This window comes from Megascapheus bottae, chromosome 4, assembly GCF_031878675.1.
Source record: "Megascapheus bottae isolate mThoBot1 chromosome 4, mThoBot2.hap1, whole genome shotgun sequence".
Lineage (NCBI taxonomy): Eukaryota > Metazoa > Chordata > Mammalia > Rodentia > Geomyidae > Megascapheus > Megascapheus bottae.
This window is the reverse complement of record NC_143512.1, coordinates 62,023,983-62,032,339: the sequence shown is the minus strand read 5'-3', so window position 1 is coordinate 62,032,339 and position 8,357 is coordinate 62,023,983.

The following is an 8,357-nucleotide window of genomic DNA, read 5'->3' as shown; positions in this document are numbered from 1 at the left end:
GCTTCATAGTACTTTACTGGGGGCTTCCATCAATAATAGATTGCACAATAAGAGCTTTTGTTTGATCTTTGATATTGTAACTCCCTAGCAGCCCAGGTTCACCTGAAACTTCCTGTGTGCCCCAGGATGATCTGAACTTTCATTCTTCCTGCTGCAGTTCTCAAAGGGTTGTGATTACAGATGTACACCAGCAGGCCTGGCTTAGGAGAAGATTTCCCTGAGAGCATTAGAAACATAGGCAGCAGTTACAGGCAGGGGTATGGGAATGTGTCTGTCAATGTGAGTCATTCTGTAACATGCTCTGGCCATAAACAGTGGGCCTAAATGCAGAATTTGGGAAATCTACCTTACATAAGGAAATGCTGAAAGGCATCTGACAGAACCAGGGTCCCATAATCTCTCAATTAGGCAAAGTGTGGTTGTAAAATGACTGAGGATAATGCTTCAGTGGCTGTGGGTTGTTCCAAAGTTTCTCCCTCCCTCTCCTTTTTTTTTTTTAGAGAGAGAGGATCTTTAAATTTTATTTAGATTTTGTCAGTCATGGGGATTGAAACTGGGGCCTGGGCACTGTCCCTGAGCTCTTTCATTTAAGGATAGTGCTCTGCCAAATGGAACCACAGCTCCACTTCTGGTTTTCTGGTTGTTATTTGGAGATAAGAGTCTCATATACTTTTCTGCCCAGGCTGGCAGTTTATGCAAATTGTGATCCTCAGACCTCAGTAAGTTAGGCTTCTAGTTGCTGAGTTGGTGGTATATAGAACTAATCCACTGTCATAGGGCAGAGGGCACATGGCCTTAAATCAGTGGGGGTATGGTATGTTCTCTTGCTTTCCCTGAGGCTGTCTGTCTTGTCTGTCTGTCTGTCTGTCTGTCTGTCTGTCTGTCTGTTTCTCAGTTTTGTCTGATTAGTGAATTCTGGGCAACATTATTACTCAAAGACTGAGTGTGAAAAGAGGTTGAAAGCCAGGGGTGGTGGCACATGCCCATAATCTCAGCTACTCAGGGGGTAATGATTAGGAGAATCAAAGTTTGAGACCAGGCTAGGCAAAATTGTAAGACCCAAACCAAACAACAATCATAACAACAAAACAAACAACAACCCCTCCCCACACAAACAAAAAGGCTATGAATGATGCAAACTACTGTAAAAACCACTATGTGGTACCTTTTTAAGAGCGAGCTTTTGTTTCCCTTTCCATTCTTGGGGCTTGAACTCAGGGCCTGGGCACTGTCCTTTAGCTTTCTCAAGGCTAGTGCTCTTCCACTTGAGTCACAGCACCACTTTTGTCTTTTTCTGTGTATGTGATACCAAGGAATAGATCCCTGGGCTTTGTGCATGCTAGGCAAGCAGTCTACCACTAGGCCACACTCCCATTACTTAAAGAGTTTTATGGTGTCTGAACTACATCCCAAAGAGGGGGAGGAGGGAGTACCAGATAGGAGATAAAGGGACAAATGCTAAGTGGTAGAGTTAGTAAATGTCAGAAGTGCATTCTGCAGGACGCATTGCCGGATGGAGTGCTAGACGAGGAAAAGTCCAGTAATGACTCAATGGTGTTATCCATGTGTCTTCTATTGACTTAATTGCGTGTGTGTGTGTGTGTGTGTGTGTGTGTGTGTGTTTTGTTTCTTTGGTTATTGTATGTTAACTGTGTATATTAATGGGGTTCAATGTGATAGGTCAATGCACACATACCAAATGAAATAATCAAGTCTAAATGCCTGCCTCTCCCACTTCTGACTTCTAGCAGTTACTGTTCTACTTTGAAGTAAAAAAGATTTTTCTTTTAGCTCCCACATATGGAAAAGAATATGCAGTACTTGTTTTGCTGTGTCTGGCTGTTTTCAAATCTAACATAGAACCTCCAGTTCCATCTAATTCACTGTAAATGTCAGGAATGAGTCCTACTTTCTGGCTGAATACATACGACTCCATTTTATATGTGCATACATATATAACTGATATCCATTCATTTGTTGATGGATGCCTAAACTGACTTCTTGCTTTAGTGATTGTGGTTAGCACTTTGGTGAATATGAATATCTTGGGACATATAAATATCTCTCTGATATGGTAACTTTGTTTCCTTTTCCAATATATCCAGAAGTGGGGTAGTTGAATATGGTATATTTGTTTTTCTTCAAGAAAGAACTCTAAATCATTGTTGAGTAGATATGCCACATTTTTAATATACCAAAATATTCCTATTTCTTCATATAGATAGAATCTACATATCTATAATTGTATCTGTCTCTAGCTATGAACTCAGCATCTATCTTGGGATATGAGCTGTAAATAGAGACTTTAAACACATTTAGGTAAGTGACAAGTTTGGCAATTAATATATTTCTATTTCACCCGGCCCCAGGTGTTGTTGAATATCTTCTATGAATAGAGAGGCTACTTTCTTCCTTTAGACTGCTGTAAAAGTCTATTTTCCATGAGGGGATTTCTTCTTCACCTTGCATTGGACCATATATTTTAAAACATTTTGTCTGATGTATTACATAATTGTTTTACTTTTTGCTTACTAAAAGTTACAATACATGTGATTTTTCAGCTGGGCCTTTTGATTCATGTGAACTATACTGCCATTGTCATAATGCTAGCTGAAATAAATTTCAAGCTAAAGAAAAGGGATACGATTTCAGATCACCTACATTTTATTTTATTTATATGTATTCTTTTTCTGAGGGTACTGAAGCTTGAACTCAGGGCTTCAGGCTTGATTAAAAAGACACTGTATCAAAAGGCGCATGGTATCCTTAATATGTGGCTATTAAATCCAAAGAGTACAAGAGTGAAGACTCAATAACTGCATACCCAAAACTTTGGACATGGTAATGGAAATATAAACATAACTATATAGACATAAAAACCTATGACTCTATAGACATAATGTTTTATTTCATAAATTAATATGTTTCTATGACATACAAACCCTTAGCCTAATTGTGACTAAGTTCTAAATACTAAGTCCCAGTGATTGTAAACAGAGATTCCCTCCTTGAACACTTGTATGTTAAACTTGTCATTTAAAATATGATGTAAAAATCAAAGTTAATAAATTCTTAAAAATACACTGTAACATTTGAATCATAATCCCAGCCCTTGTTTCTTTATTTTACAGGTAAGGTGTTTGAAATTTTGCCCAGCCTTTTATGAACCTCTGACCCCTGTCCTGTGTGGCTGGAATAACAGGTATGTACAATAATGATCTTCCTCACCTTTGTCCCCTGATTTCCTGGATTACGTGTGGGAGTCACTGAACCTGGCAGATCATGTCAAGTTTATTGTAATTAAAAAATATTTTGGGCTACCATGTTCATTGCAGCATTATTTACCACAGCTAAGATATTGAACTAACACAGATGTCCCTCAGTAGATGAATAGATCAAGATGTGGTATTTATACACAATGGAATTCTGTGCTGCCATCAGAAAGATGACATTACCCCATTTGTAAGGAAATGGAAAGACTTGGAAAAAATCATATTAAGTGAAGTAAGTGAAACTCAAAAGAACACAGGCTCAATAGTTCCCCTCATTTGCAATAAGAAGTACATATTCAGTATTCTCCTACGACATACCTCAATAGCTATGTGGATATGGCCGTATAGGATGAGGATAAGTGAAATGAACTCCAGGATATGGAAACAAGAGTTTCATCTTGGTGTTTGTGTTAGTTGTTCTTTACTGTGTGAAGTTATTTCTTCCCTGCCCCGCCCCCTCTTTCTTCTATCCTTATGGTTTATCTCATGTTACTGCAACTGTCTTTGGTGCCTGGTATATTGTATATATGTTTATTTGAAATAGGTAAGGGAAGGTACAAATCAAGATGATTGGGAGAAGGTGGGGGAAGGGAAACTGGGAGAAAAACATGAGAAGGAGTACCAATGTTCAGGAAGTAATGCACCTACACCTGATGAATGTAACTGTAACCCCTCTATACATCACCTTGACAATAAAATACAATTGAAAAGAATATTTTGTGCTACACTGGAGCTTGAACTCAGTGCCTCTCATTTCCCCTTGGTTTCCAGTCAAGGCTGGATCTGTAGCACTTGAGCCATTCCTCCACTTCCAGATCCTATATATTTTAAAGATCCACAAAAGTCTATTATCATATAGTTGGTGATTATAGAAAATGCTTAAACAAATTCCTTCTGGACTATTTTTCCCCCAGTTCTGGAGTTTGAACTCAGAGCTTGTGCACTGTTCTTTGGCTTTCTCAAGGCTAGAGCTCTGCCACTTTAGCCACAACACCACTTCTGGCTTTTTTTTCTATGTATATGGCACCAAGGAATCAAACCCAGATCTTTGTGTAGGCTAGGCAAGCACTCTACCACTAGGCCCAGCTCCTGGCCCCACTTCAGGACTCTTGAACTGAGTGTTTGCCAGTTAATTTGATTCAGAAAGTCTGGCACTCAAACTATGTGCCAATGAAGGGATATGATTTGATAAGTTGTTTTACTATTTTTTTTGCTCAGATTTACTCATGCATAATATATAAAATATATTATATACTCTTCATAGTTATAGTGACTGTCTTTCTCAGAATGCCTATGCCTATTAAACCCATAAAGAGGGCTTTATTATCCTTTTATGTAAAAGAATTAATGCTTAAGAGTATAATTCAGGTGCAACTTTTAATTTGTGATAAAATTTGCCTGATGGTCTTTCTGATAAGCTACACTACTTCCAGAAAACAAGGCCACACACACCAGTAGATACTAAAGGAGTAAGAAAAGAATGGATATGACCTTTATAAATCTGGGTGACTTCTTTGCCTTATCAGTGTATATTAGGATATGTATATGCATACATAGGTAGTCATGCTCACTGTAAAAAAACCCCCACATACCTGGCCACTTAAAAAAGAAGTCAAGGGGCCGGGAGTTTGGCCTAGTGGTTAAAGTGCTTGCCTAGCATGCACGAAGACCCGGGTTCACTTCCTCCATAACACATACATAGAAAAAAAAAAGCCAGAAATGGTGCTGAGGCTCAAGCGGTAGAGCTCTAGCCTTGAGAAAGTCCAAGGACATTGCTCAGGCCCTGAGCTCAAGCCCAGGACTGGCAAAAAAAAAAGGAAGTAGTCAAGTAATTGGGTGGCTCAAGCCTGCAATCCTGGCTACTCAGGAGGCTAAGATCTGGGGATCACAGTTTAAAACCAGCCCTGGCAGAAAAGTCTGTGAGACTTATCTCTAATTAAACACAGAAAAAGCCAGAAGTGGCACAGTGTCTCAAGTGGTAGAGCACTAGCCTTGAGCAAAAGGAGCCCGGGTACAGTACCTGGGCTCAAAGTTCAAGCTCCAGGACAAGCAATGAAAAAAATGTCAAGAAAGTATGTTGAAAGTGCACTGAAGAGCTATAAGTCACTAACTCTTCTTTCTAAACCACCTTCTGGTGCTAAGGCCCATAAATGTGTTCCAGTTTTTATTAATACTGGATATATTCTTACACCACAATTCCTCCAAAGGAAGTAATAAATAAGCAAAAAACCAAAGGAGAAGATTTGTTAGAATATTTACTCTATTTTTCCAAGAATACTAAACCATAGGTAACAAAATAATGTTAAATAATTTTGAGCTAATTGATCTATTAAAATATAAAATAATGTAGGGGAAAAAGTCTTGTTCTATCTCTTTTTCCATCCACACCATTTCCGTCTTATTTTTTTTGTCGATCATAGGGCTTGAATTCTGGGCCTGGGCACTGTCTCTGAGCTCTTCAGCTCAAGGCTACCACCCTACCCCTGGAATCACAACAACATCTTTACAGAAGTTAAATGTTTAACAGCCATCATTTTATTGAATTCTTCCTTCAATAAAGCATTGCTGGTAGCCATCATTTCTCATTCTTAAACTGTTCCAACAGTGACACTTTAATGGGAAAAAAACAGATACCGCCTGGAGTATTTAGTATCTTAAAATGTATTTGCCTGGAAGTCTAAGAAGATTCACTATTATCTAGTTGGCTAGATGACGCTGGAGCACCTGCAGAAAACTAAAGTTGGATCCTTCTTTGTCACCCTGTACTAGAATTAACTCCAAATGGATCAAAGACCTGGAGGTAAAAGCCGACACTCTGAAAACTTCACGAGAAGGAATAGGAGATACACTAGACCTCCTTGGCACAGGTTGAAACTTTCTTAATTAGGACCAAGAATCACTACAAATCAGAGAAAGGCTGGATAAATGGGACTGCATTAAACTGCAGAGCTTTTGTATGGCAAAGGACATAGCTAGTAAACTAATTAGGAAGCCTACAGAGTGGGAGAAGATCTTCACCAACCACACAACAGACAAGGGCCTCATATCTAAAATATATCAACAGCTCAAAAAAATCGAATCAATCCAAAACTAATCTCCAAAGTAACAACCATCCCATTAAAAGATGGGCCAAAGACTTAAAGAGAGTCTTCTCTGAAGAAGAAACAAAAATGGCCTATAGACACATGAAGAAATGCTCAACATCTCTGGTCATAAAAGAAATGCAAATCAAAACAACTCTAAGATTCCACCTCACTGCAGTTAGAATGGCCAGGATCAAGAAAATTAATAACAACAGATGCTGGAGGGGATGTGGCCAGGAGGGATCAATACTACACTGTTGGTGGGAGTGCAAACTCGTTCAATCACTATGGAAAGCAGTATGGCAGTTCCTCAAAAGGCTAAACATAGAACTCCCCTATGACCCAGCAATTCCACTACTTGGCAATTACCCAATCATCCAGAAACAAGGACATACTAAATACACCAGCACAACAATGTTCATTGCAGCACTATTTACCATAGCAAAGATATGGAACCAACCTAGATGTCCCTCAGTTGATGAGTAGATCAACAAGTTGTGGTATTTGTACACAATGGAATTCTATGCTGCTGTCAGAAAGAATGACATCGCCCCATTTGTTAGGAAATGGAAAGACTTAGAAAAAATCATATTAAGTGAAGTAAGCCAGACTCAAAGGAACTTAGGCTCAATGTTTTCCCTCATTTGTCATAATCAGTAGAAACCTTGGGCTCTCCTAGCAGAGATTTGCAAAAGAGCAAAACCTTGATGCAAAAGGCCATTTAGTAGGATGCTGAATGAAAGGATCTCTAGAATATAGAAACATAAGCCATATAATGAATGATTGTTGTTCTTAAGGTACTATGTTATCTCTCCTCTCTTTTGCTGTCCCTTGGTTATCTCATATTGTTACAGTATCTCACTTTGTTACCTGATATATCGGATATATTTGTATTTGGTTATTTGAAATTGGATAGGGGAGGGGGAAAACAAGATGAGGGGTGGGGGTGGGGGGGGAGGGAAATGAGGACAAAGACATGTGAAAGGGTATCAATGTATGGGAATTAATGCACCATCTATCTGGCAAATACCATGTAACCCTTCTATTAATTACAATAAAAATATATGAAAAAAAGAAATAAACATTAACACCAAGACATGTGAAAAAAAAAAGGTAATTGACTGTGGTAATGCAAGCCTTCTCATTTATGTTTACTGCCAATAAAGCTACCTGACTTAGAAAAAAACAAAACAACACTGTCTTTTTCTTGCAATAGTACGTCACTAGGGGCTGCTGTTGTTCCTTTATTCCTATTCCTGGCAAATCCAATTGTGACCTTCGCCTTTCTCATTGCCAAAGAGAAAATGAAGCTTTGTCCTTCCCAAATGAGTTTATCCCACAGAAGACCCCCAAGGCCAGTGGAATCTGCTGGAACAATTAAAAGAAAATAACATGTCTCTCATCTCCTTTGTTGTCCCTTGGTTATCTCATATTGTTATAGTATCTCACTTTGTTATCTGATATATTGAATTTATTTGTATTTGGTTATTTGAAATTTGATAGGGAAGGGGGGAAAATCAAGACGGGTGGGGACTGTGGGGGGGAGGGTAATGGGTACCAAGACATGTGAAAGGGTATCAATGTTTGTGAATTAATGCACCTTCTATCTGGCAAATATCATGTAACCCTTTTACTAATTACAATAAAAAAAAAGAATCTCAAAAAAAAAAAAAGAAAATAACAACTTCACTAATAAATGAAATAGCCTTGTCAAAATATTTTCGGGTATCTCCATGAGGTAGAACTTGGAACAGGCTTAAAAGTTTCCTGATGAACTGTGGGTGTTGAGAGCTTGTGACTTGCTCCTGAGGCAAGTGAGATTTACATGCCAAGGAGGAGAGTTTGCCTCACCTTTCTCCACTGTGACAGAAATCGGTTTCCCTCTTTGCAGATTCAGCATTGGCTCGGCAGACACCACAAATCCCCAAATGCCCAGGTATCAGCTTTGTTTGCATGAACTTGAGAAATTCTCAATTGATCAAGTCTAAAAACTGTTAAGGTG